The 11813-nt window shown below is 38.6% G+C and overlaps 1 pseudogene; it reads right to left on the minus strand.

Moving 5' to 3' along the window:
- Positions 1-6180: 6180 nt before the first annotated feature.
- LOC127029798 (uncharacterized) lies at positions 6181-6280 on the minus strand (annotated as a pseudogene).
- Between the last annotated feature and the right edge of the window lie 5533 nt (positions 6281-11813).

Below are 11813 nucleotides of genomic sequence, written 5' to 3' on the forward strand. Positions count from 1 at the left end.
GAACCCAAAACGCAGCAGTCCCAGAGAGGGCACCAGGCATAACTGGCCCTGCAGGACACGAAACCACTCAAAGCCCAGCTATGGGAGGAGGCAGCATGGTCACTCTCCCACCCCAGGACCCAGTCTCTGCCAGCCTGCCTGCCCCGGGCTGGGAGGGCCAGCAGGTCTGGTCCCTTTGCTGAAACACAGCCTGGCCTTAGAGGGGGCAGACTGCAGGCAGACCTGGCCATGCACCTGCAAATTCAGGCTCCCCCAAATCAGTGTCCTCAGTGTCACCCCCCGAGGCAGGCTGGCCAGCTTCAGGCTGGCTCTGAGTGTTCTGGGCTGTTCCCCCACCTCGCTTAGCATTGAATGGTCTTACCTAAGCAACGTTCAGTGCCAAGCAGTTATCCACAATCTATTTCCATGTCCACAGGCATACTTGTCTTATGAAAAGAAATTCGCTGTTCAGACACTGCCTTTTTCCCCCACAGCCAAAATACTTCTCTCTTGTCTACCTGATAAGGTAACTAACTGTGGAACATTCATTGTTTTAAATGATTCAATAAAGATTTCAGCCTAAGGAACAGCAATCTGCAAGGAATCGGGTATGATATAGGTTGCATCAGTATACTGATGGAAAACAATTAAGAATATATTACATATACCATTTATATACACGTACCATTAAACTGACTTTGCATCTTCAAAACTATGCAAACAGAAGAGTGTATATACCACTCAAATAACTTGACGAACAGCAGAGGTATTTATTTGAGAAGAAAGCCAAGCAATAACCTCTATATCCAGAGAGCAAATGTGGAGGCATTCTCATATGCTTCAATTCTGGTTCTAACTTCTGACCTGACAGATCTGGATGGAAAGTATGAGGGCAAAAAAGGAATTTTACCACAACAAAAATTTTCAGTTCTCAAAAACATTGTGTTGTTTCAAAACCTATTTAGAAATTATTTTAATTGGGAAAAAAAAGTTGAAAATGTTAAATAATAGTAAAGCTATTTTCTTTCAGTAGGTTTTGCTACAACTTCCCTACTAATCCTCGCTCGACTTCAGCAACCCATTGATATGCCCACAGCGAGCGCCTTCTGTCTCTCTTGCAAGTTCGGTTCATCATCAGTCCTTATCACTTGACCAAGATCATGTCTTTGAGGGTTCAGTCCTGCAAATTACTGATATTCTGGCCCCAGCCTACAAAGCACTTGGGCAGATATTTGGCTTTAGTGAAACTACCGTGGCTTTAGTGAAACTGCTGATGGAGTTAGAGTTAAGACTTGAGTACTGTTTTGGATCAGGGCCAGAGCAGGTTTTTCTCTGCAGGATTAAGTCCTAAATCTCCCTCCAGAAGTGATTCAGTTCCAGTTCTTTACCCATTGTTTTGTTCTCTGAATTTCTTCATTTGCTTTTATCTTTTGGATGAAAATCAAGGCCTAAGGCCTGATTCACTCATATATTGTTGCTCATTTACATGCGCATAATAACTTCAATGAAATGTCTTAAACCAAATCTGGGAAAATGATTATCTGGGTGAATGGATGTGCTTATGCACTGCTGGTTTCAGACAGCTGGTCACTAGGAAAAAAAAGTTTTTCCCATTGTAGATCCTGCTGTACAGTTGCATAAAACTATACCAAAATATAATTGTTCTCCTCTTTATGATGAGAGAGAAAAAAAGCACAGGTTCTTTGGCAACAAGAGGAGCACAGGCTCTTCCTGACAACAACCATAAACCAAGAGGGCTTAAAAAAAAAGAGGGCAAAGGAATTAAAATCCAGTAATATATTCCAATAAGCTTTAGAGGCGTGCACGATTACGGGAGATGATAAACTTTCAGATGTAACAAATCTTTCAAAAACATAAATTCATAATATTTCTGGCAAAAATCACTGGGGTAGAAATCTGTGGTATGCTAGGGAATAAATTCTCATTCAAGTGTGAGGTGTTGGAAAATTCTGTTTTCCTTTAGTTGAATTCAAAACATATCAAAGTCAGCCCTTCACATTGTTCTAGACTTCAACTCTCATGCAATTTTACCATGTTTTCTCAGTTTAAAATTATTTGACAGTTTTCTGAGTAATATCTTACAATTTCCACAGGCTACTATACTTGACACCATCTTATTCCACATTGATGGGCAAAATCTGATCTTTCCCTGCCTCCTCAAAAGGATGCAGAACAAGCGAAGCAATCTCTTGAGTTCCATGGACTTTCTCTCCATAGATCTGACAATAGCTCAGTCTGAACTTCATCACCCGAGTGGATTTGCAGCTCACAGCAATTTTTGCAGTTAAATAGAGCAGTAGAAAGTAATCACATCTCATTGCAAAGCTGGTCAAAGCTCGTCTCAGACAGGCTGTGTAATAGAAAAACTACATAAGAAGCAAAGCAAATCCTTTCAGAGTCAATCATGATTTAGGGGAAGTGCATCATCTGGCAAAACCTCCATTCTTTATTTATCAGCTGAAATACATCTTGCCTAATCTAGTAAACAATGAAACCAGCTCGTTAACTTTCAGACAAATGATCCTAAGCAGATTGTTCCCACTTTCATCTCAATAGCAGTGCTAGAATTTTAAATATTTGGTATTTTTACTATAAATACAAATTGCTTCTAATGTAGTAAATAATACATTAATCCTGCTTTGCTTTAATATGTTGGGCACTTAGTTGGTCTTTTTCAAAGGATTATTACTTGACTATCCTGCAAAAAACAGGTGGTTATTGTGCAAGTGTGTCTAGGCACATATTTCTGGGAGGAAAGAACGCTTCTGGCTAAAGTCAATATAATTAAGGACTTTCACACATGATCCCTCAAACAAAATCTGCTTTGGTGGAATTTAATGATAGGATGCATGTTAATTCTTTATTATCAATATTAATATAATTTTGTGCATATTGTTCCTTCAGGGTGTGTTTTAACAAAAACATGCGCAGTGACACAACCTTCAGCAAGAAAAGCAAGCTGAGCTGGCCACGGAATAGGTGTATCTTAAGAGTTAGTGAAATATGTTGAGAGCATCTCATTGCACATCAGTGGTATCCTGAATAATTCGACTGGTTCCACTGTCAGCACAAGTCCCCGACTTTTGGAACAAGAAGGCTACAGTCTGAATGCAGAGAAGCTGCCTATTAGCTACATTTATACTCATTTGCCGAGATATTAGAAAATACACTTCGTGTTGCTGCCAGATGGCTCCCAGCTGCTTTTTGGTGGAAGCGAGGCAGACTGTGACTGCTGGTGCATGCTGGGGTCTTGCCTTGACTTGCGTCAAAATACATCTGGTCATGCATTCAGCCTGGAAGCCTAGAAATTATTCCCAGATTCTGGAGTCTGGGTGTAGCTTAATTTAAGCAGAAAGTAAAGAAGGGATCCAAAAAGTTATTTAGAAGTCTGAATTTCTATTCATGTTCTTTCAAGAACTGTGATTAAACATCTAATTGTCTTCATGTCCCTTCCTACAGGTAAATGTTACAGAACATTGCTGTGCCACCTTTACCAGGTGCAACTCCTACAAAGAAAGCTGCTGCCTTTCATAGCAGCCACAGTTCCCAAACTGATTTAAATTTTCTGTCTGTTTAGAAGGCATTGTATTATTACAGTCTTTTCTGTACAGATTCAGATCAAATATGCCTTTTGTGTGCTGTTTAAATACATTATATAAAAAAAATGCAAAAAGAACTCGCACAATATGAAATGCCAGAATTAATCTATCCAAAATCCTTCCTAATTCACCTTCACTGGGTGTATACTCAGTGATACATTTCTTAATTATATGACGCAAACCGTTGTTTTCCCCTTGGAATCCAGCCTTTTCCACCAAGCCTCACCCTGAAGGACTTTGCCATTGTTGCAGTTAATCCACCTAATCAGCACATTCCTCCCAGCAACGTGTTCCTGAAGCCATTAAGACTAATTAATGCTGTAAGTAACCAGCAAAACATGCCTACTGGCAAAGATCACTGCTTCAGGACTAGATTTCGTAGTCCCTGCAAAAGTGAGCTCTAACCACCAGGCATCACTAAGGAGTAGTGCAGCTGCAAAATACCTAAATCAAGGTCAAAATTCAGCCCCTCTGTCTTCAAAGCCAGCCTGCCTGCATGCTCACACGCCTTCCCTTTCCCAGCTGGGCTGAGATGGTACAGTGGGACCCTCTCCCTTATTTCTGCCCCTTTTATGAACTGCACAAGAGATAGTGGGGGCCAGTGACAACCGCTATCCCCAACATGTTTGTTTCCACAAAACTTTTAGCTTGTGCAGGGAAAAATCCCCACACAGCAAGAACTTCTAGGCCCATGCAAGAATCCCATAGTGAGAAAAATACCATGTACTCATGTTTGCATTCACCAATATGAAGTCAGAAATACGATGAGCTATGAAGCCGTAGAACTAAAAGTGCTATTAGCTTTTGACACTTGCCTTCAGAGAACCAATTTTCAGCACATTTCTGCAGTCTGTCCGAACCTGATTATACAAGGAAAACAGTTTTATGCTGTTTCACTTAAGGTAGAAATGAGCATAAGATACAATGAAGAAGGGACTTTGCCCATGTCCTACTGCAAGACTGCTGGAGCATGCACCCACTCACTGTTGGCCCTTTGGAATAAAGAACTCGTCAGATAATAATCCATATACAGCCCTTGGCCAAGCCTTAACCTTTCAGAAACTTCAAAAATTTCCTTAAAAAGTTGAGATTTTTCAGAGAGGAAAAAATTTAGTTGATTAATTTTTGTGACTGAAGTTGATTTTACTTAAAAGTTAAAACAGGAAATATTGGAGAGCTAATTTATATCACTGAATAAAATCTCTTTCTATTTTTTTCCACTTTGCCATGATGTACTTTTAGAGAAAGATTATAGTCATTAATTTATCAGCAATTTTTCTTTAATCTCAATACATGTATTATTTCAAGCTTCAACATGCATAAAACCTATTTTTGCAATAGTATTAAAAATAATTCAAAAATATGCACTTATATTCAGTCACTGAAAGAGTCTCCCCATTATTGCTTTGTTCTTGAAGAATTTCAAAACTGCAACAGGCAATCCTTTATTGTACAAAAGTATATTCTTCCAATATTTGGAAAACATCAAACTTTTCACATTTTCAAACCCTTCAACACTGCCATCCAGGTCTTCAGAATAACCAAGGGGACAATTAATTAGTCCTTTTTCAACAATGGAGAAATGGAAAACTTTGGACACATTTGAGTATCTACCTATTTTGAAGGATCAGTGACTAAAAAGAAAAACATGTCCTTTCAAAATACCTAATAATTGTTTTTCCAACTGAAAGAAGAACTAGTATATTGTTAGAGAAACAAGGAGCTTTAAGCCTAACATGACTAGACCAAACTTTTTAGCTGTGGGTGAATCTTGGAAAGCAAAGCTTTTATTTGATACCTGGATCATGTAATTTCTGTGAATTGAGCCCACTCTGCTTCAATCACAAATAAGCTGCTGGTTCTGGTCATTTATATTTCTTAAAGAGAAAAAGAAAAAAAGAAAAAAAAAGACTTTTATCCTAAGAAGCTATGCTGCAATTATTTTTATTATTTACTTCATTTATAGGCTATTGAATGTCTTACAGTCTATCATTGGCAATTGGTGGAAATTTTTCCTATGCATAAACAAAGTAAGCCTTATGGCAATTAGTGCTGTCTTTAGAAATCTATTAAAAATATTTTCTCTACTCATGCCAGAAAGTGTGACCTCTTTTTTATGATGTTCAATAATCATGATTATTTAATATTACCATTACAGTCAACTCACGTAAGCACGCAACTTTGTCAACAAAAAACACATAAATGCATTGAAATACATAAAATTCAACGTCAGACCACAGAATCCTGGAGTAATTCAGGTTGGATGCCACCTCCGCAGGTCATCCAGCTCAGCCTCTTGCTAAAAGCAGGCTCAGCACTGAGCGCAGACCTAGTTGCCCTTGGCTTTCTTCAGCCAGGTTTTAAAAGTTCGCAAGGACAGAGTTCACAGCCTCTCTGGGTAGCCTTTTCCAAGGTCTGATTGTCCTCAGGGTGATTTTTTTTTTTTTCCCCCCTTTATGTCAAGCTGGAAGCCTACAGCACCCAGAGGTCTCCCATCCAAGTACTGACTTTTGGGGTCTAACCCTGCTGAGCTTCGAAGTCAGATAATATCCAGTGTTTTCGGGGGCATGTGACCATGTGCCATGATGTGGAATAATTCATAAATTTGGTTGTCATCCTTGCACAGGGCTGTGCTAATCTCTATACTCTTCCAAGTTTAGTATATGCATGCTAAAATGAGCTACAACCAAAGCAGTCACCTTATCTGCTCTGCAACCCCCAACCATGGGCTAACAGAGCCCAGATATTGTGCCTTATTTAGTCCATGACAAATACAGGGGATGAAAATTACAATTACGTTCTAAAACATTGAGTGTATAGGTTAATACTACTATACAATAGACTAGGTAGTCTAGAAATAAAAACATCCTTTCTGCATTTCAGTGATTGTTACAGTCATTGCAGAAAAACCTTAGAGGGAGATGTAGGACCTTCATTTTAAAGGTGGTGCTTAAATATAAATGCTGTTGTCTGAGACCAAGCACACCAAACAGAAAGGCTTTTAGTAAATATAATTCAAACTCAGTCACTGAAACCCTGTTGTAAACAAGCGTTTCCAACACTTTTTTCAGATATTCCCACTTCATTGCATTGGATTGACAAAGCTTTTCAGAGTTCAAGTATTAAACTGGGTGGACATAGGAGCTGAAGGTTCCCCACTCCACTTTTTGGAAATGCTCACTCAGCTACTGCTATTGTCCTAAATAACAGAGGGAAAGTATTTCTTGTTATGATTTGGCTACAGAACTCCAGTGCTGTTCTGCTACAGTCTCAGCAGTTTGAAACCCAACACCAACAGATTACAAAGAAGCCATTAATGGTCTGGTCTATTTTTTTTGTTTTCTCCTATGTATTAAATGAAAATATCCAAAGAGCTTTGGTAAGGCCCCTATCTAGAAATTTCTTTCCTGTGCCAGGAGCTGGCTGGCTATCATATTTCAAAGCCTTACACCGCACACAGTATGCAACAATCCTTTTCCAATCAATTTAGAGCTCTTATGTAACAACCATTTGTGGTTGATGTAGCCATTAATAAATATTTCTAGAAGTCTGCATCCCTACATGCCATCTCCTTACCTGGCACATGAGTGGAAAGACACCTGGAGGAGTTATAAGTCTTAACAGGCAAAGGGATTAATTCCAAGAAACTAATTTTACATAGGGAGGCTAAACCTCTTTACTCCCTTTGTAAGCAGTGATCAGGAAATACTGCTGTTAAGAGTTATATGAACCAGAAGTCTAGCTCTGCAGGTGTCCTGAATTACCAGGAGGACTCCTTCATTTTCTCTACTGACAACAGAGTGGCACTCAAAAAGATGAGTCTCCCTTCCTAAAATAAAAGCCCTCCAAAATTATGAACCCGCATCCCAAGTTTTGGTTTAAGTTTACTGGGTAGAACTATCGCAATGCTTCTTTCTTGTTCTTTTTATTTTGAGGTGTACTTTTTGTTAAAATATTAAGTTTTTTCAAGCTGAATTATACATGGAAAGCAAGATTTAATGAACAGACACGCTGCTAGTGTTAGTTTTGCTCTGCAAATTTTTGATCACTTAGTACAACCTTCCAATTAGTCATGTGAAAAATGAACAAAATCAGGAACACTCTTAAAAATATAGGATGAGTGTTCAACACTTGGCACAAATCAAAGAAAGGAGGGATAAATTTGCACCCCATTAGGGAATTTTCCATGCATAAACACTGTTATCTTAAGAGCTCAGTATATTTCTTCCACAGTGTTAGTCTAACAGTGTTTTGATAGTTCAAAGCTGCACCTAGACCAGGTTTCTCTAATTATCATTCAGAAGCAGCTCACAAGCAATTAGTTTCTTTAAATTTCTGGGTACCGTCAGTAATCAGTAACTTAATCGGTGTTTTAACATGGTAGAAGGTCTGTAAAGAGTAGATTGCTTTCTCTCTTGGAAGGCAAACATCTTTACATTGGATTATTTTCAGAGGTTATTTTTAGTTTGGCTGGATAGTTAGCAGAGTTTTGGTGCTTACGAGATTAATATAAATCAGGAAAGAAGGTGGCTTAATGATGCAGATGGCACAGGGCCATGGAATGCACATGCTGCCTGCCTTAAAAAAGACATAAAAATGCATTCCTCTCACCATGGCATCCTCAGAAAAACTAAAAGGGAAAATATCTTTGTTTCATTTGAAATTCAGCCTAGGAATTCAAATTTCTAAATACAGACTGCTAGTTTGTGCCTTTTAAGAGGTGCCACCCTGAAACCCACGTTAAATAGCTGTGTGCATCTGGAGAAGGTTGTTTTACTGAAAGGCTTGTGGTTACCAGGGCAGTAATAGTGGGGTTTAGCACTGAGGACAATAGTGGACCTCCTTAAAACCAAGCTGTCTCCCCCATTCAGGCTCAAGAGAAGGAGCAATCAAGCCCTTTATGTAGCTGCAGGTGATGATGGTGACTGCCTCAGATCTTATAATAAAGCCAGGCAGATCATAGTTCACATTACAGTGGTTAGGTTATCTTTTTTTTTTTTTTTATTGCAAAGCTGGAGGTAGACAAAACCAGGAGTTAAGAGACACAAAGAGACAAAGGTTCTTGGTAAAAACCTCTTCATATGACACATATGAAGCTTTCCAGAATGGTTCTGTTGTGGTCCGGAAAACAAACCATTGTCCATAGACCAAAACTGTGTACAAGATTGTACCATAAATATATGTCATTTTTATAGGTTTCTCATCTTCTGTAAAAACAAGAATGAAAGCCACAAACCTGCCTGGTAAGGCACATACGTAAAATATCAATGCCAAATTTTGAACTCCTGGAGAAAAGTCCTGCACCTCCAGCTGCAGGGCAGTCACTTCTTGGGAAATATATTTTGTAGGGATGGACCCTGAGACTAAACCTTCAAGACTTCAGCTGGAAATAGGACTTATTTGACCAATAGTAGGTGGCTCCGTCTGAGCTACTCAACTAAAACCATTTTACAGTTAATGGGAAAAAAAAAAGTGTGCACTAGACTCAATGCATCTCACCAAAATAGGTCACTTTTTGAGTGTAAGTGGAGGTAGGATGCCTGTGACCAGTCTCCAGCTAGGTGAGAAGGGTTGCTGGAAGTAGATTATAACAGCAGTAAGTTGTTAGGTTGTATTGAAACACTGGAGCCTCCAAGATGCCTTCAGAGAGAGATAAGATGAACTGCCTGTTAGAGGTAAATCCATGGATTGCAGAAAGTTAGATCAGTAGCTTAGACTAGATGTGTATTAAATGGCTAAGGACAGATGAAATAACCTGCCCACCCCCAGCTGTTTTTAAGAGGATACCATTAGTAGTAATGCCCAGAATGGAGACACTAGCTACAGACACAGTTCACAGCTAGAGATACTTTTTCCCATGTTCCAGTAATTGATTTGCAGCCTATGATCATGTTGTATTCAGGCTGGACTCTCAGCCTATTGTCTGACTGAATCATGAGAGGGTACAATATAGAGTAACCTGTAATTTTAAATACAACGGAAAACTTGTTCCAATATACTTATACGACTAACAGGAAATGCAAAGCATCACAGACACACATCCATCTCATATGCAAGATACGTACGGGCTACCCCAATTTGGCTGCTCGCTTGGAAACATCTAATATGGAATTAGTGTTTACAAAATACCGGGTCACTGTTCTCTGAACATCAAACTGATATGAGATATGTCAGATTAAGCGTCCATTAATTAAATCACTGAAAAGATGAATACTGATTCAGTTAACAGTAATTTTAGGCAAGAGTTGGTGTTTTCAAAAGCAACGGACAACTCTGGGTGCCTGATTTTCAGAAAATGTGCTTATGAATTCTTCATTAATATCATGACCTCTTAAAGACTTCCCAAACAGACATTGAAAAATTTGAAACACAACTATCTTTTAACATTTTTTACCAAAACTTTTAGGTAAGCAAATGATGAACTCTTACGTTAATACTAATATTTACAACCATTTATGCTATATTCATCGGCATTACTTTACTGAAAAGAGACACGCTGCCATTGCCTGCTTTGTGCATGACGCTTTCAAATATGTTGACGTCTCCTTGTTTTGTTGCAAGGTCAGCAATGAGCTGTTGCTTTGATGTTTCAGTCTGGATATGGAACATGACAGAAAAGTCTTAATATTTCTTTCTTTGCTACAAGGACTTCGGATTACCTCTGTCCTTAAACAGATGTAAACAGAAATCATCTTGGCCTTGGAAAAAGTACTGGTCTTTGTGTTCAAGAATCCACAGTTTAGAATAAATTTAACCAACACCAGCCAAAATATTGTAAAATTCTTATAACTAAGCTATTTCACTTGACGTATTCTTTCTCAGTGCCCATTTGCTGTGCACCTGCATGCATGAAATGGCTGAACTACAATCTTGTGTGATGTTAGAGAAAACGTGCTCTTTCATTCCTGAGGCAGAAAACTCAAGTAACAAATGATAAAAACCAACGTACCATTGTACAGGATGTTCTTTAATCATGCAAGGATATTGCAGCTATGTTCATTGCTCTAAATTATGAGTTTCCTGTAGGGTTTTTTTTCTGGATAAAGCCAAAACAAAAAAGAAATTAAACTAATTTTAGGCATTAGCTGTAAGTATTTCAAAATGAAATGTTTGTTTTCTTAATCTGTTGTCTGACTGGAGCCCAAAACATTTAATGGATTTTTTTAAAGACATTATTATTATGGATGATACCATATTAATTAAAGGTATAGTACAGGCATTAGTGGGTAGTGTTCCTTAAGGAGTACTCTTAATTGTATTCCTGCTATCCCACTATCAGTGGATACTGAAATAATGAGCAGCTTAAATAAACTAGCTACTGCTTGGTTAGTTAACCTCCATAATAATGTTACACTGTTTTCCATGGGATTTGTGTTTACACAAAGATGGGAAGCCTGGGTAAAGAACTAGAGACTTAATTTTAGGTATTTCTTTCTGCTGTTTTAATTGCTGCTGTCTTATTGAATCCTTCAGCCTTTGCCTTCAGTTGAACAGGGAGCCCATGGGAATTACATGTGCTTAAAAGATTTCTGAAATTATAGCATTACTAGTTGCTTTTTAAAATAAGTCCTTTCAGAGTTTCTCCACCTTACAGGATAATATGCTGAGAAACGTGGTTTTGTAACATCTGTTTGTTAACATTGCCTTCTGTTTCATTGGGGGGTGTCTCTGACTGCTTCTCTTATTCTGTCCTAACAAACTTTTATGTTGGTTTATTAATCACGCATTTACAAATGGTGCCTAAAGGTCTTTGTTGCCGACTGAAACTTTTAGTGCATGCACACAGTCTCAGAAACTAGTTCACAGAAACTTTGATAAGTAATATAGTAACAGTAATTAGTATACAAAAGCTAGACTGATTAGCAATAATGATTTCCAGACGAGGACAGCTTATCCACTAGCGCCATCACCTCGTGTCCTACAGTCACAGAGCAGCACAGAAATGCTCAGCACCTATTACCAGCTCCAACTAGCTCCTATAATGCTGAAAGAACTCATTTCCTTCATCAGCCGTGCCCTGAACAGAGCAGTCCTAGGCTGCTTGAATTCCTTCATCGCCTCATACAGAAAGAACACAGGGACAGTTCCAAAAAAGTATTTAGATGACATTAACATATCATAGGAGTCAAGTATCTAAATAGTTGGTGGTTTTTTTTCCTCCAGATCTTGTCCCTAAATATTGTGGAGAAAAGCGACAGTATAAATCCCAGAGTA

The sequence above is a fragment of the Gymnogyps californianus genome, chromosome 1 (genome assembly GCF_018139145.2).
Source record: "Gymnogyps californianus isolate 813 chromosome 1, ASM1813914v2, whole genome shotgun sequence".
Taxonomy (NCBI): Eukaryota; Metazoa; Chordata; class Aves; order Accipitriformes; family Cathartidae; genus Gymnogyps; species Gymnogyps californianus.